The following is a 26,924-nucleotide window of genomic DNA, read 5'->3' on the forward strand; positions in this document are numbered from 1 at the left end:
CATTTGTTACCGTCCTTGCATCTGAATTTCACGGAAAATACCAAATTTGTTCCGTTTACTAGTGGTATCATTAGCTGGAGGGTTGGCCGACATGCACCTCGTGTACAATGGAAGAACGGCACAACGATTCTAGCGCTTTTTAGCTTGTAAGACAGTCGCTGTTCTCTCTGCTATCGTCATGATGGTCGACATTTTAAACAATACCCGTAAGGGAAGAGCGTTGTGACAGTGTCACAGCACGCTGAAGAGTGTTGAAAGCATAGGTATTTTCGTCTGAAGATCTTTGTACTGCCGTATATTATGTGTTGAACTATTTGCTGATTGCGTATTGCTTGCATTTTCACTTTTGTGAATTTATATCCAAACAACAATGGTAACTGGGGCAGAAACCGAATAAATCATAATTACATTATTACTATGTAGTTATGGCCCTTATACCAAGTACTCAGAAAATATTCGTCAACAACATCAGAAATTTTACTGGAGGAGCTCAATACATCCTGTATACGAGTGGTTATCGGGGTACATTTGAAATAGTTCCTTTCGTTGAAATTAAATTAATTTAAAAAATTGTCGTGGTGTTTGTTTCATTCACGTCTGCATATACGATATCGACCATCCCGACTACTGTAGGAAAATAGCCAATGGCATTGGTGATGTCTGAACTGTACTGGTAAAACTGATCTCCCATTAGACTAATGAAGAAGTTCACATTTTCGTTTTGTTATTTTATTCACTTCGAACTTTAAATATCGTCTTCCTCCTCTTCAATTTTGCTACAAGTATAGCTTACAACTGCAACCCACAAAATTGTATTTTCGAATACTCATTATACAACATCAAAATTTTTCAGCAGTGTGTTTTGACTTAAACATAAGGTTTCTCAAAACAACAATATAGAACCATTTACTACTATTTTACACATCGGTTTGGAGTACAATGTTTTATAAGCAGGAAATATTTACTTAGCACCCTTTGGTAGGCATAGTGACAAAATTGGTTAAATTTGCGACACCTACATTCCCCTTTTTGTCATCTTTGATGGTGTATCAACACAGCATACAAGTCCATCAAGATATTTTCGTTTTATTAACTCGAAATATAACTACAATTAACATTTACTAGATCCCAGTGTAATAAAGAGTGGTTAGAACCACAGTGATTCATCAGAAATAATATGTACAGAAACTGGAGAGGAGTTGTAAAGTGGATATTAATTCTGCGATGAATAGCAAAAAGGGGAAAAAATTAATGTAGTCTTTCTGGCATAAAATAACGGAACTTTTTTCTGATCTCCTTCCTCATCCTTGTCCTATTCCACTTTCTAGACTCCCACTTTCTGGAGACATATTATCGGTGGCCTTTACAGCAGTTTCCAAGAATGTACCTGCTTTGTAGCCAAGCTATTAACGTTGCGGAAACTGCGTCGTTAAATTACCTACCCATTTTACCAACTGCTGGCGATTAAAAGAGTTTTTCTATTTACTGAGCCTATACACTCTCATTGGGTTTAAGTGTTATATCTTGGACACATTTTTATAAAACAGTCTCGATGCCCCAGGCTCCAGTATACGACTGAGGTGGTGTTGACTGCTGACCCTAATAAATGTCAGTTTTTTCACTACTGAATTCTCCAGACGGCGTTAAGTTAAATACGTAACCACTCTCAATCCACCAGTTTAGTTTGTCAGTGTAGCTTCGAGGAGTGTCTCATGAACCGTGCCATAACCTTAGCGTATTAACTAACCAGTATATTTCAGTTGATGTTTGACGGTTATTGGTGTTTCTTATTATATTTATACAGAGTATCGGTCGCTATTTGAAATACTATCCTCGCAGCTACAACAGGAAGTATACGAAACTTCGTTACTGCACTGTTAAAGTGAAATGTTAACATTTCACTTTAACGCGCTTTTTCGCGTATGATCTAGTATGTGTGCCGAATACGGAAGATAAAATTCGAAACTTCTTTTGGTGCTGTTCGCGTAACGAAATAAATTTGAAGCCTTGGAATACAACGCAAAATATATTCAACGTGATAGATTCGTTTACTCCTGTACAAGATAATCAATTTTAGAAAGTTGTGTGTGAGATTTAGAGAATGACTAGAGTACTTCAGCTACCGAGAGGGTCTTAATTTTTTGGCGGGACAATGGCTAATTACATTTCTCCAAGTCTTCAGTTTGTTGTGTATCTCTTACGTATGGCTTTACCGGACGCAGAATTCTAGCGGATGATTAGTTGTGTCAACCTCGTAAGAATAACACATTTAAATGCCTGAGATGTCATTGCTATACCTGTTTACTCTGCTGATTTAATTCTTCTTTGGTTATTTAGATTCAGATTCCGAACTAATAATGTTGATGTGGGGGAATACGAATTTGTAGCAAGTTTTCAAAAATTTCTCAGTAACAAAATTTCCTGTTCTAAGGAATACTTCACCTGTCGATTCCATGTGTTGCCTTTGTTTTAACTTAAAAATGACGATAGCGTACACATTCTGTCAAAAATATGCTCCCTTTCCTGTATACTTCATCTGTGAATTTAATATCGTAGCAGTTAACTGGCCAGTTCAAGAATGAGACAGAAGCAAATGCAATTTAAATATTTTCATGTAGTGTGCGCAAGTACTAGCAGGTCTTAAAGTAAATAAATCTACACTTATATTTAAATACCGCTGACGAGTATCTAACTTGATTGTTATTGTGAACACGTGTATTCATTCCAAATATGCCTCCATCAAATGCTCAATTTGCCACTCATGTGTGAAGTGTAAATATTCCACTGTACAATTTGAAATTTGTGTGTGTAATACGTCGTAGAAAATTTTTCCAAGCCAGCGGCCAAAGACTAATTAAATGAAAACCCCCTTGGTACCGGACGTGTACAAATTCAGAAAACTCTTTCACTTCTTAATGCCACTAAGTATCATCAAGTTTTTTGTACTCATAATTTGATAAGAAAATGTTTCACGAGATCTACCTGCGATACAGCAGTGGCGTTTTTTCCATCGTAATGATGCTTCTAAGCATTAGGGATATGGTATACTTTGAGTAGATAGTCGTCTGTTCTCATTTCAGATCACCTACAATACTCAAATACTTAATGAAGTGTAAAATCTATACAAAACTTAACATGTTTTATACTCTGTACGATACTTTACAGCTTTCCGTACAATGTACGAGATGAAACACACCGAGCTTTCCCTCACAGTAATGCCATAAAATATTAAACACATTTTTTGAGAAGGTTGGAGATTTGCTACCTATTTTATTACTGCTGACATGAGTTTCCTATAATGCCCAAAATTAACACACGATATTCTTACAAAATTACACACAGTTGTGTCATTTCTGGCCAGTGGTTATTTCCGTAGCAGTACGAAAACACTTGTTCAATTGAATAACTACCCTCTCTGGAAGTATTCACCGGCTTCTACGACCTTTAACTGGAGTCCGGAGCACAGTTACCAACATGTAGGTTACTTCGAGTGAGAGCCCTGTAACTCCCAGGGAACAAGAACTGTGATCGAATACGATAATTGGCACAGAAAAATACCGACATCTGACGGTTATTTTCACAGTCACGCCGATTGCTTATAGTGACTCCAGCTTCATTTGTGCCGACAGTAGTGACAGTTCAAGAAAGCGTAGCACACACTTATATAAACAGATGGCGCGCAGTCTTACAGTTGTTTCCATGATCTACAGAACACCTAAATAGTTCGTCCCTCTCCTTTGTGGCCAGATTTCAGATGGCGCGACAGCGTACTACGATCTTCGGTCAACATATGGCAAGATGCACTATTGGCAGCTATTAAAATAGCTGGTGGTATCAGATGACTGGTTATTACAGTAACTGCTGCTTCTCATTAAGCAGCTATTTCTATCAATTACGTTATTTTTTGCCACCTGGGCCATTTCTCTTTGGAGATACCTGTGCAACATCGGACCAAGAACTATGTAGATTTTCAGTTGTAGACACTTCGTGGGAAAACATTGTTCACATAGCACGTAGCATTTCTCTCGTATTTATATTTCTATACGATGACATTACTGAATTTATTTATTTTTATCAGGGTAGCTAGCGTACAATGAAGGAATTGTCAATAACCTCTCAGAACGAAAAACTCAAAACAGTTTAAGCTGCATTTAGAGAAAACGTGCCGATAAAACATTTTGAAAGATGATTCAGTAGGTCGTGTGTAATTTTTCAAATATTTTCTACTTTTCTGACGATTTTCGGTACGTCTTCCATAGGAATGGCTTTCGTCAGCGTTGCAAACTTTATATTAGAAGTGCTGCTTCGGTGTTACTTGTCAGATTCTTGTCGTGTTGTCCATTTCGTCTTCCAATGCTTTTTAAATGCACATCCGGACTACAGTCTAGCATAAATACTGCGGTCACCGTAGAATTGGCCGCTGTCTATATAAGCTCTCAGCTGCTGTCTAGCTTAAAGAATGGGCTACTCTTACCGAGATATGGTAAACGTACACTGCGTATTTGTTTGCACTATAAAATGATCAGTGATGACTGTGATATATTTACAAAACTTTTTTTGGGTATAAATAATCCGTCAACAACACATGGAAAGAAGTCTGGTGAAGGATATGAGTCGTATGAGCGTTGGCGCTGGAAGTTTAGAAACCGCGCAGAAAGGTAGCAGCGAAAGCAAATAGAATTCGTGGAAATCATTGGGCTTGTTTGCCTTTATTAGGGTGATGCAATATAGACAGTAAGAAGAGTTCTACATCCATACCAGACCACCGCATAAATGCAACGGTATTGCTGTCATTGGCATGAATGAATATTTACATACGATTCATGTTCAGACTTAGCGAAAAGAAAGCGGCTTTGCACACTGCTTAAGTTTAAGTGTTTTCTGTCCTCTTCGTTTAACGAAAAAATTTACTGCCCTTTTTCATTGAAAGCTATTAACGTGCATATTTTCTTTGGGCCTCGAAGGTACTCCGTTGTCCTAGACTATTATTAGTTCAACAATTATTCAAACAATAACTCACGGAATCGTCAGAGTTACTTCATCTTTTTCTATGTTTTCATAATTTCTAACGAAATGTTCAGTGATGATTGATGTGACATACACAGGTCGTCAGGAAAAGCAGGTGATTTCGATTGTTTACCCGTACCGCGTTCTTCATATTTTGACCCTACAAGGTTGAAAATATTTACTGGATTCCACATTAGTGTGAAACTCTGGAACCTGCTCATAGACATGCTACTAGCAAGTATGTAACATTTAGTGATACCGAAAACGACAGGTGCTAATTATTATGAACATTGAGTTGCAAATTCGAGGAATTACTAACTATCAACTGAGACAAACTCAGTTTACAAATTACGATCGCGTTGTGCCCTGTTATCTCTCTACCGATGTCCGCCGTGTTGCGCGTGAGCTGTTTGCTAGAACTACGGCAGGGGTGTGCATGTCTCCAACCGCCTGACGAGGTACCAGTTAGACAAATTTCAATTTTTTTTAAAAAAAATAATTGCAGTTTGCCTTAGCAGCTAAGAAACTGACACTTTCTTTCGATGTATTCTTCCTGTATAAAAAATGTTGCACAGGTTTGTAAACGTCTGATTTGACAGTTCCGCATCATGCATAAAATTTTAATGCATTAAATTCTTCACTACTAAGACTCTCCCGCTGTCTAATGAACGTACGGAAACCCCTGACATCTGGCAGCGCTTTTGACAGCTTTAGACTGTCAAAGTAGGTTGGATGGTTGGTTGGTTGATTTGGGGGAGGGGACCTCCCACCGGATTAGGGGAGGACGGGAAAGGAAGTCGGCCGTGTCCTTTCAAAGGAACCATCACGGAATCTGCCTGAAGCGATTTAGGGAAATCATGGAAAACCTAAGTCAGAATGTACGGGCGCGGGATGAAACATCGTCCTCTCTAATGCGAGTCCAGCGTACAAACCACTGCGCCAACTCGCTGGGACGACTGTGAAGAACAAATGGCTCTAGGCGATAATGACAAGAGAGGCGTTGCCACAAAGACGTTTAGGAAATCGCGTTGTAGACACGCGAAGCAGCTGCGCCCTGAAGCTCTCTGGCACCATGTTTCTTAATTTGGATACTGTACTTACACTATTGGCCATTAAAATTGCTACACCAAGATGATAAACGGGTATTCATTGGACAAATGTATTATACTAGAACTGACATGTGATTACATTTTCACGTAATTCGGGTGGACAGATCCTGCGAAATCAGTACCCAGAACCACCTCTGGCCGTAATAACGGCCTTGATACGCATGGGCATTGAGTCAAACAGAGCTTGGATGGCGTGTACAGGTACAGCTGCCCATGCAACTTCAACGCGATACCACAGTTCATCAAGAGTAGTGACTGGCGTATTGTGACAAGCCAGTTGCTCGGCCGCCATTGACCACACGGTTTCAATTGGTGAGAGATCTGGAGAATGTGCTGACCAGGGCAGCAGTCTAACATTTTCTGTATACAGAAAGGCCAGTACAGCCACGGGTCGTAACACATCTTCAATGTAACGTCAACTGTTCAAAGTTCCGTCAATGCGAACAAGAGGTGACCGAATCGTGTAACCAATGGCACCCCATAGCATCACGCCGGGTGATACGCCAGCATGGAGATGACGAATACACACTTCGAATGTGCGTTCACCGCGATGTCGCCAAACACGGATGCGACCATCATGATGCTGTAAACAGAACCTGGATTCATCCAAAATAATGACGTTTTGCCATTCGTGCACCCAGGTTCGTCGTTGAGTACACCATCGCAGGCGCTCCTGTCTGTGATGCAGGGTCAAGGGTAACCGCAGCCATGGTCTCCGAGCTGGAAGTCCATGTTGCTGCGAACGTCGTCGAACTGTTCGTGCAGATGGTTGTCGTCTTGCAAACGTCCCCATGTGTTGGCTCAGGGATCGAGACTTGGCTCTACGATCCGTTACAGCCATGCGGATAAGATGCATGTCATGCTAGTGATACGAGGCCGTTGGGATCCAGCACAGCGTTCCGTATTACCCTCCTGAACCCACCGATTCCATATTCTGCAGACAGTCAATGGATTTCGACCAACGCGAGTAGCAATGCCGTGATACGATAAACCGCAATCGCAACAGGCTACAATCCGACCTTTATCGAAGTCGGAAACGTGATGGTACGCATTTCTCCTCCTTACACAAGGCATCACAACAACGTTTCACCAGGCAACGCCGGGCAACTGCTGTTTGTGTATGAGAAATCGGTTGGAAACTTTCCTCATGTCAGCACGTTGTAGGTGTCGCCACCTCGTGTGAATGCTCTGAAAAGCTGATCATTTGCATATACAGCATCTTCTTCCTGTCGGTTAAATTTCGCGTCTGTAGCACGTCATCTTCGTGGTGTAGCAATTTTAATGGCCAGTAGTGTATATATTTGTAAATTATGCATGTTTCTTTATATGGGTGTTTCAGAGGTGTTTTCACGTATACTTGGAAATGAAATTTTTCCGATAGTTCACCAGAAACAATTCATTATTTGCTTTCGTTCCTAACTGAAAATTGGCAAAATGAATACGATGGTAATACCGGGTATTATACAGGGTGGTTATAATTTAAGTTGAACTTTCATAACACTGCAGAAATAACACCACTGGTCATAATGACCTCAAATTACAACGCATTATTATCGGAGAATGGCAGAAGCAAAAAAAATAGTGTGAAAATTGATCAATAAATGGCGCTGTATTTGTCAGTATACTTAAATGGAAGTACCTGTCATGCGCACGACCCACTGAAGTTGGTATAAACAGTACGAGTATACGGCTTTTCCTCCTTTCACGTCCACGACGTTCGCCATGACTGCCTCAATGCAGGATGGCGCTCTTCTTGTAAAGCCATATTACAAGGAAGATGCACACGTCGCTCTGTAGAAGTTCCGGACTCTGAAGGGTTTAAAAAAAGAAAAGAAAAAAAGCGTTGCTCCGATGATTGCAGTGGGTCTACACAATATGATTCGGAAAATCGAACAGACGGGTTCTTTTGGTGTGCAACCTGGTAGAGGGAGGAAATGAATTGATTCGATGTCAGTGGAAGCAGTGGCCACAGCAATGTCGGAGGAGACGAGTGGTGGTGTGCAAACGTGTAGTGCACGGAGAATTGCCCGAACATAGGACACAGCTGTGAGCACGGTGCGTAAAATCCTACGAAGCATCCTTCTTTGCTATCCATTCAAAATTACCCATGTGCACGAATAGCTTCCTGTTGACCTGCCAACAAGAAAACTTTGCTTTAGAATTTCTTGCTCATACGGAATTGGACAATTATTGGCCGTGGAAGATTTTGTAGACAGACGAAGCCGACTTCTATCTGATATGATATGTCAATAAACAGAGTTGTCGAATATGGGTAACGAAAAATCCACAAGCAAATAAGCCGTACGACTTAATCCAGAAAATGTCACTGTGTGGTGCGGGTCTACGGCATCATTTATCATAGGGCCACATTTTTTCAAGGAGCCAGGTGCTTCCGGTCCTGTTACCTGTACCGTCACTGGTAAGCGAAATCACGTCATTCCAGCTCTCCAACAGCGTGGATAGGATTATTTTTATGCGAGATGGTGCAACTCCGCACATTGCAAGTACAGTTAAGCAGCTGCTGAAGCGCCATTCGGAAATGCTAGAATTATGAGCCGCCATTTCCCTACAGCCTGGCCGTCCCTGATTTTAATCCATGTCACTTGTGGCTGTGGGGCTGTCTGAAAGATGTTGCGTTCGGTGTTCTGACTGCATACTTAGCTGCATTGAAGCCACGCATTGCGCAACACATTCTGAACGTGACCCCGGAAACACTTGCAACAGTTGTGGAACATGCTGAATCTCGATTTTAACTTGTTGCAGAAAACGGTGGGCAGCATATTTTACATGTTTTGCGCCAGTCACAAGGAAATTAATAATCAGATTTGACTTTTATTGGAGCTTTTTATGCGGTTTTTAGCCCCAGGACAATTAAAAACCGATTTTTCTCATCCGATGTGATATGAATGACACTGTCGCGCTGGATGGGCTTACGGAACTAACAGTATCACACCTGTACACCCATGAAAACTGGCTCAAACGGCTCTGAGCACTATGGGACGTAACATCTGAGGTTATCAGTCCCCTAGAACTCAAATTTAACTAACCTAAGGAAATGACACACATCCATGCCCGAGGCAGGATTCGAACCTGCGACCGCAGCAGTCGCGCGGTTCTGGACTGAAGCGCATAGAACAGCTCGGCCACAGCGGCCGGCCATGCACTCTGAGTAGTACAATTCGTTTAACGTCAAACGTACACCTTAGGTATTGTTGTAGGATCCATCGGTCATTTGTAGTCGACACTTAAATTATGATGCTTACAGCGCCATCTATTGCTACATTTTGTAACTTTTTCTTCTGCCATAGGTTTTTTTAACTTTTGTAACTAGATAGATGTGTCGCAAGCAAAGGGCGACGTACGGAATATGCAGTCCTCTTCGCTATAAACAATCACACGTCTGTGCTACATAGAAAGTGTAAGCCACGTAACGAGCATTGACGGCTTCTATACAAGTCGCTAGTGTTGAAGCTGCTACTCAACTCGGTAGTCACCAGTTGGTCGCAGCGCTTATGTCCTCTTGACCTAGGGGCCACTGATGTCGCGTTGTCCTGGAGAGCGGTCGGTCAGCATGCGATTGGCTGACGTCTTCTCACGGCCATCTCTTCTCTATCGTTCCCGACTGGCGTGCTCACGCTTTGACTTAACGCCGTAACACCGGGTTTGTGAGCTGTCAGCTTATCTACATAACTGCCTGTCAGCATAGCTTAAAATTATACGAAACTTGATTTCACCCCTAGAACACGTCATAATTCTGACGTAAGGACTGTTTGACGCCATACTATTGATGTCACAAGCCGCAGCTTCACCCACCAGCCTTAAGCCTAGTTTACACGACGACATTGGGTTGCGCCACTCGTTGCGTGGAATTAGTTACACGCAAGTGATTTCATATATGACTACGTGACACCAGCGTACAGGGTGGTCCATTGATCGTGACCGGACCAGGTATCTCACGAAATAAGCGTCAAACGAACAAACTACAAAGAACGAAACTTGTCTAGCTTGAAGGGGGAAACCAGATGGCGCTATGGTTGGCCTGCTAGATGACGCTGCCATAGGTCAAACGGATATCAACGGTGTTTCTTTTTAAATAGGAACCCCCATTTTTATTACATATTCGTGTAGTACGTAAAGAAATGTGAATGTTTTAGTTGGACCACTTTTTTCATTTTGTGATAAATGGCGCTGTAATAGTCACAAACATATGACTCACAATTTTAGACGAACAGTTGATAATAGGTAGGTTTTTTTAAAATTAAAATACAAAACGTAGGTACGTTTGAACATTTTATTTCGGTTGTTCCAATGTGATAGATGTACCTTTGATAACTTACCATTTCTGAGAACGCATGCTGTAACAGCGTTATTACCTGTAAATACCACATAAATGAAATAAATGCTCACAATGATGTCCGGAAATCTCTATGCATTTGTCAATACGTGTAACGACATTCCTTTCAACAGAGAGTAGTTCGCCTTCCGTAATGTTCGCACAAGCATTGACAATACGCTGACGCATGTCATGCGTTGTCGGTGGGTCACGATAGCAAATACCCTGCAACTTTCCCCACAGAAACAAATCCGGGGACTTCAGATCCGGTGAACGTGCGGGCCTGTCCTGTAAATACGCTATTCAATACCGCTTCAACCGCACGCGATGTGCCGGACATCCATTATGTTCGAAGTACGTCGCCCTGTTATGCAATGAAACATCTTTTAGTAACATCGGTAGAACATTACGTAGGAAATCAGCATACATTGCACCATTTAGACTGCCATCGATAAAATGGGGGCCAATTATCCTTCCTCCCATAATGCCGCACCATACATTAAGCCGCCAAGGTCGCTGATGTCCCACTTGTCGCAGCCATCGTGGATTTTCAGTTGCCCAATAGGGAATATTATGCCGGTTTACGTTACCGCTGTTGGTGAATGATGCTTCGTCGCTAAATAGAACGCGTGTAAAAATCTGTCAATGTCCCGTAATTTCTCTTGTGCCCAGTGGCAGAACTGTACGCGCCGTTCAAAGTCATCGCCATGCAATTCCTGGTGCATAGAAACATGGTACGGGTGTAATCGAGTTTTTGAGATTCCCGATTCTCGCGCAATTTGTCAGCTACTGATGTGCGGATTAGCAGCGACAGCAGCTAAAACACCTACTTGGGCATCATTTGTTGCAGGTCGTGGTTGACGTTTCACAATTGGCTGAACACTTTCGGTTTCCTTAAATAACGCAACTACCTGTCGAATGGTAGGGACACTTGGATGATGTCGTCCAGGATACCGAGCAGCATACATAGCACACGCCCGTTGGGCATTTTGATCACAACAGCCATACATGAATACGATATCTATCTTTTCCGCAATTGGTAAACGGTCCATTTTAACAGGGGTAATGTATCACGGAGCAAATACTGTCCGCATTGGCGGAATGTTACGTGATACCATGTACTTATGCGTTTGTGACTATTACAGCGCCATCCATCACAAAGCGAAACAAGTGGTCCAACTAAAACTTTCACATTTTTTACGTACTGCACGAATATGTAATAAAAATGGGGGTTCCTATTTTTAAAAAACCCAGTTGATATCCGTTTGACCTATGGCAGCGCCATGTAGCGGGTCAACCATAGCGCCATCTGGTTTCCCCCTTAAAGCTAGTCAAGTTTCGTTCTTTTTAGTTTTTTTCGTTTGATGCTTATTTCGTGAGATATTTGGCCCGGTCTCTATCAATGGACCACCCTGTACATTTCAGTTTGGTCGTTTTGTAGGTTCCTGGGTCGTGTCAAATGAAAGTTTTGGCAGCTGCACGTCGCACGAGTTGTGGTGGAGTTAAAGCTTGTTGAGTGAAATCGCTACGTAAGAAGAACGTAAGAAACGTGTTTCGATTCGTGACTGGATGAAGGAAAGACATCAGCACGGTTGCTCAGCATCCCTGCTGAAATAATTTATAACGGAAGATCCGAGAAGTTCTTTTAATTATCTTATAATGTCACCAGAACTGTTCACGTTTCCTCTAAATAGTTATTTATGCAATAAGGAATAAAGGTATTGTAATGGATGGAACACTGTCGCTAGAACTGAAATTACATATCATATTGCGTGCATTACAATCGATAACACTTGGCATGCTGTAAGATACGGTTTTAGCTGGTGATGACGCTGTTTCATTTACACCAATAATTATTAACATTAATAGTAATATTTATTAACACCAGTAACAATAATTATTCAAAATAGGGCGCATTAAGAAGAGAATAGTTTGCAAACTACTCTCTTGAAGATAGATCTACACAATGGCAATATTTCAAAATTCTAACATGTGTGAATTGGAAGCACTGCAGCAACGTTTTAAACAGGCGAGTATTGAATAAAGAACGCAGCTTCTTGAATTTGTATAGCCTTCCCTCCTGTCAACAATATCCCTTATCAAAGAGTTGGCCAACTCAAACGATGGGATTTTAGTCTTGTAGACGAGAGCATTGCCACAGCTAGAGTTACACTTGTCTGTATTTTTCGTAATGTCCTCCTAACTCAAATTTTGCCCTGCAGCTCAGATACTGTCAAACCATCTATGTTATGATCGCACATGACAGTCTCAGTGGCAGCAATATGTTGCTTATTTTTGTTATCAACATCACTGAAATCCCACCAACAGCTATGCAAAGCATAGATATCCCAAAAGCGAACATTATTCTCCGTTCCTCACTTCATATTTCAGTGTGTCTACACTCTACGAACATACATAACCTCGAAAGTCATACAACAAGAGTCGCCGAAGTTGGAACACGCCGAAAGAGCTTAGTTTCACCAACGAGTTGCACAAACGCGCGGTGCGCATGCGCAGTGATCGGTAGCGCAGTTGCCTGCAACCTAGTGTTGTCGTGTAAACTAGGCTTTACCTACATGTGGGTTGCCGCGTGGACAGTTCCTGAAGGTGCTAAGTTAGGTTATGCCAGTGATTGTCATACTGCGATTTTATTAGATAATACGCTGGCAAAAGTTACTGCACCTGGTGCATATAATATCTTCTTCTACTGAACAATAATAAACATAACTTAATTAAAGCTTATATTTGTTATTTACAATGCCATTTCAAATGAAGAACTGTAGATCTCAGGCTATACCTTGGAATGTCACTTGCTTTTTTGCTAAGGCCGGTATTACACTATAGAATTTCTTTGTCAAATATCTTTGTCAAAGAAATTTGATGGTGTAATAGGGAACTTTGTCAAATGTCGTCAAATATTTTATCAAATCTAGGGCCTCGCTGTAGATATGATCAAAGAAGTCGCTTGTATTCTGTTCACTGCAATGTGACATGTTACCACGTGGAACGCTAGCATCGCTGCAGCGTTCTGTCACCTGTAGTGTTTTTTATAAACATTGCCAGTGAATACAATGTGTGTGTACCTACAGCTACAAAATTAATAGAGATGCATGAAGCTGATGAGGCGCTTTACAACGTGAGGCACCCTGAATACAAAAATAGATAAGAAGATTGGCGACCTGACCTGACATAACCTAACCATCTCCTGTAGCAAGGAATCAGAGTGTTACAGGGAGCCCGTCTTCTGCGGACATAGCAGTTCTTGAGTGAGTATTGTGCTCTGTGATATGAGGATACACATCACTGAGCACATACATTTCTGTATACTCATCCATTCTTAAGTAATCGATGTACGACTTAACGTCCTCCACTATAAGCTTACGTAAAAATTTTTGTTGAATGCTTTTATCGTATCGTCGTAAAACTCACGGCTTTACCCAGGTACATTTCCTTTTTTTCCACTTCTCTTCCGCATGTTCACACGGTGCAATTGTGGTACATCCAACTGCTGCAGTTAATAACAAGTTGTTGTTGTCAGCCATCTTGAACTTTGACGAAAAATATGATGACAGTGTAATACCCATAGAGTAGAAATATCTCTGGAGTGAGCATTCAGAAGCGCAGAATTGATTTTGTATTGTCAACATACGTTGCCACAATTGTCACATGATCTCGGGACACCGTAGATTTGTCCGACATTTGTCCTATAAATTTTGAATGTTGTCCTATCGCTAGTAAAGACAGATATCCTTCGCAGGTGCTTTGGATTTAGTATAGACGGTTGCAGGCAACATAGCAGTTTACATCTGATATTTGAAATAAATTGCGCTCTCAGCTTTGAAGAGCAAAATGAACGAGCAGACGTCACAGTAGCTTCACGTCAGCATGTATTCACAATGTCTTTCATGTCACATCTCGTCAAGTCGCTTAACACAGTACTGAACGGCAAAACTGTGGTTTTGAGTCACCATCCCTAATATGCGTAAAATGTTGTAGTATCAGAACTGAGGAGCTAACAAAGACAAAATTTGACAATGGCCGAAGCAAACTTTATAACCCATGTTCTTGATCAAATATGTTTGGTAAATTACTGAGAAGTGAGATAACGTTTCAAAACATCGACAATTATTTGCTATGGAAAATATGTAGATTTATACACATCAAAGAAAGCTTCAAACGAATTAATGAAGCCAGTTAAACTTATCCATTATGTTTTTCTTACGTAATTAATGACGTCATAAACAACTGTACTTGACTCCTTCGTTAAAGCTGAATTTTTTGCTTAAAATTTCATATGGTGGAATTTGCTTCGTCTACTTATGTTCTTATACATGTACATTGTGGGCGTCAACGCCGTTGTGTTATCGTAAAACCTAAATAACTTTTCGCCTTCAGATATACGACCTCGGTTGTGTAAGAAAATGGAAAAAATATCCCAGTCGTCGTGGAACATCTCATATTTATCAGTAAAACAAAGCGCTATTATAAAATAAAGATTATGAAGTTACAACAGTACAAAATCCACTATTGTAAGGAGAATGAGCGCGGTGAAAATAGGTTATCTTAAGATGTTAACAGACTAGTACCGTTGAAATTTTCTTCCCGAGAAACCTTGACGTACCGTGAAATGACGTGACGTTCCGTTGACGACCTGTGCGAATGCCTCCAGTCGAAAGGCATTGTAGAATGTTTTGGTGTTATGTGACGAGACGTGACGTTACCTGATGGCGGACGGGAATTGGCGCTAAACAATCGACGTCGTCCCTAGATCACGTGACAATTCCAGTTTAATGCTGACAACACGCGCAGGACGCAATGCTCACTCCAGAGATATTTCTACTCTATGGTAATACCCCTTTTTAGTGTCACATCTTTCATTATATCTTTGACAAAGAAATTTGATAGTGTAATGCCGGCCTAAGAGAAGTTAGATGCTAGATCTGTCACGTTGTTACTCGCTCCTGAACTTGTTGACTGTCATGCTGGAAGGAAGGGTTCGCTTAGCCAGAAGTCTGCGTAATGCGGCTCGCAGTGCAACGGCCGACGTTTTAGGAACGGAAGGCAGGCGCCTGCGCGCCTTTTCTTTGCTGGAGCACCTGGGCTGGGCGCGCACTCAGCGCAAGTCGTTAGGCGCGGTAACGATGTTTTCACACAGGACAGCTAGAGCGGCCCGCTACTGGCGGCGCTGCAGAGGTGCGGCCACTGCCGCTACGTCACGTCTCGCTCAGCTGCGCGCCTATGCAGGTGAAGGCCGGCCGGGTCAGCGCGACACGACGCCACGCCACGCGCTGACTCCTTTATTTTATTTATTTATCTCTTGTTCCGGTATTTCATGTTGTGACACTATCACAGGATATGGAACGTGTCAATTTTACAAGCTTTTGGCCAGAATTTATGGTAATACATAAAAAAAAAACAGTAACTTAAGTCCCACTACAAAAAAATACATTTTAGATATAGATAGAGATTACACAACAAAAAACAGTAACTTAGGTCCCATTACAAAAATACATTTTAGAGAGAGATAAAGATTACAAAGTAAGTGTTACAGAGATATAAATATTGGAAAATATATGTTTACAATCAAAATATTCGGTATTACAAATACAAATTTGGGCATACACTTGCAATTTACAATACAAGAGATGTTAAACCCTGTAGTTCAGGAACTCTTCTAATGTATAAAATGATCCTTGCAATAGGAACTGCCTCAAGGTTTTCTTAAACAAGAGACCATCATCTACTAAACACTTAATTTTTGAAGGGAGGCCATTAAAAATCTTACAGCCACTGAAATGGACTCCTTTCTGCACCATACTTAGATTTGGCTGTTCATAGTGGATATCATGTTTCCTTCTAGAATTGGGATTGTGATATGCACTATTCAGCTTAAAGATGGATTTTTCATTTATTGTGAAGCACATCAACGAGAATATATATTGCGTAGCGGATGTAAGTATTTCAAGCTTCTTAAAAAGATTCCTCCATGTGGGTCTAGGATGGACTCCACACATGATCCTTATGGCTTTTTTTGTACACCCAGTACTTTTTTAGCCAGTGGCTGATTTCCCCAAAATATAATTCCAAATGCGATAATTGCATGAAAGTAACCACAATACGCTGACTTCATGGCTTCCATATTTCTATAAGAAGAAACAATGCGCAATGCGTATGTTGCTGAACTTAGTCTTTTGCACAGATCCACGATGTGGTTTGACCAATTCAGTTTGCTAACAATATGCAAGCCTAGGTATTTTGAGGAATCTACCCTGGTTATTGTCTGCTCACCTACCTTTACAAATATTTCCTCATCTTTGGATGTTTTGTGGAACTGAATGTAGTTTGTTTTACAGTAATTTAAAATAAGACCATTAATGTTGAAGCAGTTCACCGTTTCATTTAAAACCTTATTTGCCGTTACCTCAAGCTTATCTACTGAATTATCAGTAAGTAGTGTAGTGTCATCCGCAAAATGGTGAATCTAGAATGTTCTGTAGAGAGAGGAAGATCATTTATAAATATAATAAAAAGAATGGGGGGCCCAGAACTGAGCCCTGCGGCACTCGTGATGGTACCCCATTCTGAAGATACTGGGACACCATCTTGAGTATCTACTACAACGTTTTGTTTCCTGTTTGACAGATATGAGTCGAGCCATTTCCCTGCTGCACCACTTATACCGAGATGTGCAGCTTTCTGTAAAAGAATTTGGTGATTTACATAGTCAAATGCTTTTGTTAGGTCACAAAATATGCCAATAACTTTCAGTTTTTTGTTCATAGATTCCAAGAGTTTGCCAGTAAATGCAAATATTGCATCTTCTGTTGACAAACCTTTCTGAAATCCAAACTGACTTTTGCTGAAACTATTGTGTTCAATGAGATGCTTAACTATCCTAGCATGCATTAGTTTCTCTAAGACCTTTGAAAAGCTTGTCAGCAGTGATATTGGCCTATAGTTAGCAGTATCTGTCTTATCCCCCTTCTTATACAGCGGTTTTACAACTGAATACTTCAGCCTCTCAGGAACTGTTCCTTGCTTAAGTGACGCATCAAAAATGTGGCAAAGGACTTTACTTACATGGCTGGAGAAGTATTTTAATAATTTGTTAGAAATGTTGTCAATTCCAGCAGAGTTATTACTTTTCAGGGATTTAATAACTTTCAATTTCTTGAACAGTGACTGTTTTTACCTTCATGTGTTGTACTGAACCAGGTACTCTAGCTTTCAAAAGATTGATGGCTTGCTTCATGGACCCTTGTAAACCTATTTTTTCTGTTACTGTTAAAAAATTATTGTTGAATTTGTCTGCAACTGTTTTTGGATCGCTAACATGATTACCCTCACTTCTGATTTGGATATTTGCACTACACACTGCATTTTTCCTCGTTTCCTTCTTTACAAATTTCCAGAAAGTTTTTACTTTATTGCTCGAGTTGTCAATTTCTGCCTTCAAGCACATGTTCTTTGCTGCCTGAATTGTCTTATTCAGAACTTTATTGTAGATTTTATAGTGTGTAATCCTACTGTTATCATTTGAACTCCTGGCTGCAGCACATAGTTCTCTTCTTCTTTTACAAGAGATTTTGATGCCTTTAGTAATCCAAGGCTTGTTTCCAGATTTGAACAGGTTTTCTCTCACTGATTTTTTAGGAAATGCTTCTTCAAAAAGGGATTGTAGCTTCATTGATAAATATATTAAATTTTGAATTAACATCAACTGTAGCATATACAGGAGACCAGTCCACAAGCTGTAATTGCTGATTAAAGGTTTCAGTGGTGTGTGTGTTTATAATCCGAAATGTTTTCCAAATGAAATTTTCTTTTCTTTGTACATTCATTTGGTTTAGAGTGAGGAATTACCCTTCATGATCAAAGACACCATTTATAATATTTTTCATGGTTTAATTATTGCAAATATCCTTACCTACAAATACATTATCTATTAAAGTGCTAGAGCTGGCAGTTACTCTAGTTGTAGTGTCCACCAATCGTACTAAATTGTAACAGTACATTAAATGTTGAAAATTGAAAATCTGTCTTTTTTCTATTTTCTGTTAAAAGGTCCACATTGAAGTCACCCATAACAATAATAGATTTAGTTTTCCTACTTAGGTTGGCCAGAAGTGATTGTTTTAGAAATACATTTAGATTTCCAGCAGGTGCCCTGTAAACAGCCAGAACAATAACAGTTGCACTGTCTGCTGTTAACTCAATGCCACACACCTCAAAATGTTGTTCATTCCAGTATTTGCTTAAATCTAGGGACTTATACACTATATTATATTTTATTGATATTGCAACACCACCTTTTTGCATAACAGATCTACAGTAATGAGTAGCTAAACTAAAGTTCTCAGTCTGTATCATGTGGATCCCACTCATAACGTGTTGTTCTGAAAAATACAGTGTATCAGGCTCACTTTCACACTCGTCTTTTAAATTTATTAACAACTGGTCTATTTTATTCTTGAGGCTACATATATTTTGGTGGAATAAAGACAAAGTTTGATTTTTTCTCACCTCTGCATTTGCCTGATGTTTGCTAGGAGTGGCTTTTTTCAGTACATTAGCTGATAGTATTGCTTGGGGTGTGGAAAACTCATATTGAACACACGAGAGAGATGCTTCACGCAACTTTGAATCCTCATCTCTCGTGTTACTCACCATAAAAAACGCTGAGTTTGTTTTCTGTTGCGTATAGGGCGGGCAATAGTTACTGCTGAATATGTTGTTTTAGCTGTTGGTTCCGCCACTGACGATTCTGCTGCTTTTGAGGATGCTTCTTTTTCTTTTGCTGAGACTGGTCCCATACCGGTTCATGGAATTTTTGTGTTCGCTCTCACTCTGTTCGCAATGATTTCATTTATCATTTTACATACAAAGTTTTTTTCCTTCATTATTTAGATGCATTCCGAGTTTGGTATGCTGGCATCTGTCCAATTTGCCTATATCAAGGACGCTACATTTTCCAAACAAAGAACACATCTGCTTTATTTTAATGTTAGTTTTACGAATTTCTTTATTTACACACGAGTGATACATTAGATCATATCTGTGTGGCAATGTTGCAACTATCGTATTTTTTGTTTGCTGCGTTCCAGGGATTTCTTTAGTTCAGTGAGACAGTCATTTGCCCCCGCTATACACACGACATAGTCATTTTTTCCTGACATGTTGTCTTGTAAATCAACACCAAAATGTTTTTTGCTGTTGCTCCTGGCTTCACAAAACCTGTTGCGTCGTATTTCGTGTTTTCTTTGAATAGTCTCGTCTTTTTCTGCCGTGACTGTCCGTTAAAAATAATACATTACTTTCATCTTTGCACTGTTGTACGTTTTAATTAACAGTGTCTTTCTCATTACTACGTGCAATAGATGTCCCATTATTATGTACAATAGATGGCATGCTCAATTTCGCACGTTCATTGTTTGCGTTAATGCTGAACTCAGAGCCTGTATCACCATTTTTATTACAAAGTTTGTTCAAAAGTTCATGTTCCCTTACCGATGTTAGGCCTAAATCCGCCTCTTCACTCACGGAAAGAACTTGAAATTTGTTTTTAACCGCCAACTGTTTGGTTTTTTAACTCCCTGGTGATGCTTTCGTATTCACACCTCTGTTTTTATATGGTATATTTATCCACTCGTTAGAGTTTTTTTGCGGAAGAGAACTGGCCTTTTGTTTGACTAATGACTCGCTTTTTTTATTTTCGAAGTTCTGACATCTCACTACCCAATACACTGACGATTTGCTGAAGGCTAGAAATACACTCATTTATCTTAATAATTTCGTCCATACAATTCACACACACTGTACTTTTACCGATATTACTTTCGTTTTTCACAGGAACACTACTCACTTGTACACACAACATCTCCACCATCACTCTCACTGACGGAGGTCCTCACGTTCGCTTTGTTTCAGATATCCGGCTGCTTCGTGGTTTTGACAGTAAGACTGCTGTGTCACAGTGGCTCCGATATCGGTGTATTCCGCCGACGTCCGAACACGGTCGGTCTTTTCAGATCAGTAAGCCACTAAGTCACAGCCGATCTTATCTTCCGAACGCATAGACTTCGGACAACCAGTGAAATTCAGATTACTTTGTTTTCTTTGGCCAATTCGACCGCAGTTCTCGCACACGAAATACGGAGCGTGTGAAACTGATAGGTTTAGTCCTACGAATAATGAGTTTGTCGCATCCTGTGGATAAAAATATCGCAATCGGGATATGATTCGGAATCTCTGGACTGAAATGGTAGGTTTATTGGAAACCTCAAAAAGTGATAATATTTATTGGTAATTTTAGACAGATTAAAGCCACGAAAAATAATTTGTTCAAGTGACAAAGGTGGCGTATCTTATGTGCTTATAGCTACTTTCTGGATCTTTGTGGTAGGTTCTTATCGGCTCTCTACAAATTATTGTTACTGCTTACTGGTGTTTTCTATTAATATGAAGTGATTTGCAAGTGTGGTATGTACACTACTCGCCATTAAAATTGCTACACCAACAGGAAATCAGATGATAAACGGGTATTCATTGGAAAAATATATTATTCTACAACTGACATATGATTAAATTTTCACGCAGTTTGGGTGCACAGATCCTGAGATATCAGTACCCAGAACAACCACCTCTGGCCTTAATAACGGCCTTTGTACACCTGGGCATTGAGTCAAAAAGAGCTTGGATGGCGTGTACAGGTACAGCTGCCCATGCAGCTTCAACGCGATACCACAGTTCATCAAGAGTAGTGACTGGCGTATTGCGACGTGCCAGTTGCTCGGCCACCATTGACCAGACGTTTTCAAGTGGTGAGCGATCTGGAGAATTTGCTGGCCAGGGCAGCAGTATAACATTTTCTGTATCCAGAAAGGCCCGTACAGGACCTGCAACATGCGGTCGTGCATTATCCCACTGAAATGTAGGGTTTCGCAGGGATCGAATGAAGGGTAGAGCCAGGGGTCGTAACACATCTGAAATGGAACGTGAACTGTTCAAAGTTCCGTCAATGCGAACAAGAGGTGACCGAGACGTGTAACCAATGGCACCCCATAGCATCACGCCGGGTGATACGCCAGCATGGAGATGACGAATACACGCTTCCAACGTGCGCTCGCCGCGATGTCGCCAAACACGGATGCCACCATCATGATGCTGTAAACAGAACCTGTATTCATCCGAAAAAATGACGTTTTGAAATTCGTGCACCCAGGTTCGTCGTTGAGTACACCATCGCAGGCGCTCCTGTCGTATGCAGCGTCAAGGGTAACAGTAGCCATGGTCTCCGAGCTGATAGTCCATGCTGGTGCAAACGACGTCGAACTCTTCGTGCAGATGGTGGTTGTCTTGGAAACGTCCCCACCTGTCGACTCAGGGATCGAGACGTGGCTGCACGACCCGTTACAGCCATGCGGATAAGATGCATGTCATCTCGACTGCCAGTGATACGAGATAAACCGCAATATCGATAGACTACAATCCAACCTTTATCAAAGTCGGGAACTTGATGGTACGCATTTCTCCTCTTGCACGAGGCATCACAACATTTCACCAGGCAACGCCGGTCAACTGCTGTTTGTGTATGAGAAATCGGTTTGAAAGTTTCCTCATGTCAGCATGCTGCAGGTGTCGCCACCGGCGTCAACTTTGTGTGAATGCTCTGAAAAGCTAATCGTTTGCATATCACAGTATCTTCTTCCTGACAGTTAAATTTCGCGTCTGTAGCACGTCACCTTCGTGGTGTACTAATTTTAATGGCCAGTAGTGTATTTCTACTTTTAAATGCTTTAGGTTTTCAGAGCATCTTATGTTACACCATACGCTTGTCTTTCAGGCGTGTGCTAAATGACTGACATTGAAGGCTAACCGACGTACGTCTGCACAACTTTAAATTAAAAGAGTGAAAGAGTGTTTATAACTTGCTTTTCAAGGTCACCACAAATTGTACGTAACAAAGTTTCTCCCGTCATCTCATATATTCGTGAAAATTATCTAGTTATTCCCATAACTGAGGGCAGAATGTGTAGTACTCGCCACGTTATTCATGAGACAGGACATCTCTTTCACCTGAATTCGGCGTCTCTTTAATAGCAGAAACCGCCACGCAGCACTCGCGTCGTCGTACCCGCCCACCCAAAGAGGTTAGAATCTAACCTACTTCATACGGAGAACAGATTCTAACATCACCTAACAATCTCCTTGACCCTGCCAAAAACTGACGGAGATCGGACGCCCTATAAGCACACTGTCGGCCGATGTTATCGGGCGACCTCTGGCGATTTTGTCCGACGATCGATGTCGGTGTCACTGTGAACGCTAAGACCGATTCCCACTAGAGCGTGGCTCGCCTCGGCGGCAACGGCAAAGCATTTCCGCCGCGTCAAACCGTCACGCGAAATTGGCGTTCGCATCAGAAGCACCAGCCACTGACAGATCCCAACAGAGGTATGAGTGGGGAAGCAACGATACGCGCTTGACAGCTGGCATATCTGACAGAGGTAAACGCACTAGTATGGCCCAGAAAGGAGGAGAGTTTGAAACGCACCTAAGATTCTACCTGTAATAATCTTTCACGTTTCACTATGTTTAGCCGATAAGAAATTCCTTTAATTATTCTTGATGCATGAGGGTATTTGTCACGTCTCAAGCCTCCAGGAAATACGAGGGGTGTTCATAACAAAAGGTTCGAAACAACACCGTGGATTTCATCTTTTTGCAAAGTAGTCACCAGAGGTCTTAGCGCAACTGCCCCACCATCTCAAGAGCCAAGGGATCCCCTGCCGCCGTTGGATAAGCAGCTGCCAGCAGTAAGTCGTATACTCATAGCTCACTAATTTGTTACATAGTTCAATTCTTTGCGTTTTTTTGGGTACTTGCATTGTTTATTCATAAATTTCTCGCGTATTTTAGTATTTGAGAGTTGTAGCATCGCGTTTTAGTATCTGAATAGTGCAAAATCGCATAGTCTCTTCCTGCAGCCGAGGAGTGTGTCAGCAGTGCTCAAGTAGCAACATTACTGCATTTACTAGGCAATCTTGTATTTTAATAACCGTTTAAATTTTGTGTCGAATTGTTTGTGCTCTCTGTAGATTAGTTCAGACGTTCTTTGCACAACAGTATTTAGCATGGATAGGGACTGCGACTACAGTGTTCAGAAGCAGGCTGAGTTGGCATCCCTTCACTCCCAGCTTCAGGCAGTCTTGGCTTTGGTCACACAGCTTGAGGCTGTTGCCAATGGGCATCACTTTGGAGGTCCGGACGGGGGTTTGTCGGGGACGGCCAGCTCGTCCCACGCATCCCCCTATCGGACTACGACTGTGGCTACCCGGGATACTGCCCACATTGAGGCTGACCCCTCACCCGTGGTAGAGTGGGAGGTAGTCTCGAGGTGTGGCAGGGGGCGAAAGACATTCCAGGGGGCTGAACAGAAGGCCTCTCCAGTTTGTCTGATGAACCGGTTTCAGGCCCTGTCTTCAGCTGATACTGATCTTCGGCCAGATAAGGCTGCTGGTCCTTTTCCAAAGGTTACCCCTCAGTCTGCAAGATCCGGGCGGTCGCAGAGGGTGGGTTACTGGTAGTTGGGAGCTCCAACGTCAGGCGCGTAATGGGGCCCCTTAGGGATATAGCTGCAAGGGAGGGAAGAAAACCAATGTACACTCCGTGTGCATACCGTGGGAGTCATTCCAGATGTGCAAAGGGTCCTTCCAGATGCCGCGAAGGGTACAGGGTGCATCCATCTGCAAGTGGTCGCTCATGTCGGCACCAATTATGTGTGGGGCTATGGATCGGAGGAAATCCTCTCTGGCTTCCGGCGGCTATCTGATTTGGTGAAGACTGCAAGTCTCGGTAGCGGGATGAAAGCAGATCTCGCCATCTGCAGCATCGTCGACAGGACTGACTGCTGACCTTTGGTACAGAGCCGAGTGGAGGGTCTGAATCAGAAGCTGAGACGGTTCTGCGACCGTGTGGGCTGCAGATTCCTCGACTTGCGCCATAGGGTGGTGGGGTTTCGGGTTCCGCTGGATAGGTCAGGAGTCTACTACACGCAGCAAGCGGCTACACGGGTAGCAGGGGTTGTGTGGCGTGGGCTGGGCGGTTTTTTAGGTTAGATGGCCTCGGGCAAGTATAGAAAGAGCAACAGCCTCAAAGTGTGTGGGGCAAAGTCAGGACATGCTGGGACCAAGCACCAATCGGTATTGTAATTGTAAACTGTCGAAGCTGTGTTGGTAATGTACTGGAACTTCAAGCACTGATAGAAAGCACCGAAGCTGAAATCGTTATAGGTGCGGAACGCTGGCTGTAGCCAGAGATAAATTCTGCAACCAGTGGTGGCGTGTTTGTCGTTGTTGGTAGTAGTTTATCCTGTAGTGAAATAGAAGTGTGAATTATTATGGGTGGAGGATATACTCAACAACCGAGCTAGGTTAATAATTGGCTCCTTTTACCGACATCCCGACTCAGAAGCATTAGTGGCAGAACAACTGAGAGAAAATTTGGAATACATTTCACATAAGTTTTCTCAGCATGTTATAGTCTTAGGTGGAGATTTCAATTCACCCGATATAGACTGGGACACTCAGATGTTTAGTACAGGTGGTAGGGACAGAGCATGGAGTGACATTATACTGAGTGCACTATCCGAAAATTACCTCAAGCAAGTAAACAGAGAACCGACTCGTGGAGATAACATGTTGGACCTACTGATAACAAACAGATCCGAAATTTTCGACTCTGTATGTGCAGAACAGGGAATCAGTGATCATAAGGCCGTTGCAGCATCTCTGAATATGGAAGTTAATAGGAATATTAAAAAAAGGGAGGAAGGTTTCTCTGTTTAGCAAGAGTAATAGAAGGCAGATTTCAGACTACCTAACAGATCAAAACGAAAATTTCTCTTCCGAAATTGACAATGTTGAGTGTTTATGGAAAAAGTTTAAGGCAATCGTGCAATCGTAAAACGCGTTTTAGACAGGTACGTGCCGAGTAAAACTGTGAGGGACGGGAAAAATCCACCGTGGTTCAACAACAAAGTTAGGAAACTACTGCGAAAGCAAAGAAAGCTTCATTCCAAGTTTAAATGCAGCCAAAACCTCTCAGACAAACAGAAGCTAAACGATGTCAAAGTCAGCGTAAGGAGGGCTATGCGTGAAGCGTTCAGTGAATTCGAAAGTAAAATTCTGTGTACCGACTTGGCAGAAAATCCTAGGAAGTTCTGGTCTTATGTTAAATCAGTAAGTGGATCGAAACAGCATATACAGCACTCTGGGATTATGATGGCATTGAAACAGAGGATGACACGCGTAAAGCTGAAATACTGAAGACATTTTTCCAAAGCTGTTTCACAAAGGAAGACCGCACTGCAGTTCCTTCTCTAAATCCTCGCATAAACGAAAACATGGCTGACATCGAAATAAGTGTCCAAGGAATAGAAAAAGCAACTCAAATCACTCAGCAGAGGAAACAACTTGCCCCCCTTCTAACAGCCGTGTACCGCAAGTCTCTAGAGGAACGGAAGGTTCCAAATGATTGGAAAAAAGCACAGGTAGTCCCAGTTTTCAAGAAGGGTCGTCGAGCAGATGCGCAAAACTATAGGCATCTGTGACATCGATGTGTTGTAGAATTTTAGAACATGTTTTTTGCTCGCGTATCATGTCATTTCCGGAATCTACTCTGTAGGAATCAACATGGATTCCGGAAACAGTGATCGTGTGAGATCCAACTCGCTTTATTTGTTCGTGAGACCCAGAAAATATTAGATACAGGCTCCCAGGTAGATCCCATTTTCCTTGGCTTCCGGAAGGCGTTCGATACAGTTCCGCACCGTCACCTGATAAAGTAAGAGCCTACGTAGTATCAGACCAGCGGTGTGGCTGGATTGAAGAGTTTTTAGCAAACAGAAGACAGCGTGTTGTTCTCAATGGAGAGACTGTGTGTGTGTATATAAATCTCCGAAAATTACCTCAAGCAAGTATATATATATATACTCCTGGAAATTGAAAGAAGAACACCGTGAATTCATTGTCCCAGGAAGGGGAAACTTTATTGACACATTCCTGGGGTCAGATACATCACATGATCACACTGACAGAACCACAGGCACATAGACACAGGCAACAGAGCATGCACAATGTCGGCACTAGTACAGTGTATATCCACCTTTCGCTGCAATGTAGGCTGCTATTCTCCCATGGAGACGATCGTAGAGATGCTGGATGTAGTCCTGTGGAACGGCTTGCCATGCCATTTCCACCAGGCGCCTCAGTTGGACCAGCGTTCGTGCTGGACGTGCAGACCGCGTGAGACGACGCTTCATCCAGTCCCAAACATGCTCAATGGGGGACAGATCCGGAGATCTTGCTGGCCAGGGTAATTGACTTACACCTTCTAGAGCACGTTGGGTGGCACGGGATACATGCGGACGTGCATTGTCCTGTTGGAACAGCAAGTTCCCTTGCCGGTCTAGGAAT

General features: G+C 41.9%; 1 protein-coding gene across 3 annotated transcripts in view; it reads right to left on the reverse strand.

Moving 5' to 3' along the window:
• The window catches only part of LOC126335383 (anoctamin-10), a 303,559-nt gene that overhangs the window by 244,862 nt on the left and 31,773 nt on the right, over window positions 1-26,924 (reverse strand). The gene's annotated exons all lie outside the window — the stretch shown is intronic.

This window comes from Schistocerca gregaria, chromosome 2, assembly GCF_023897955.1.
Source record: "Schistocerca gregaria isolate iqSchGreg1 chromosome 2, iqSchGreg1.2, whole genome shotgun sequence".
Taxonomy (NCBI): Eukaryota; Metazoa; Arthropoda; class Insecta; order Orthoptera; family Acrididae; genus Schistocerca; species Schistocerca gregaria.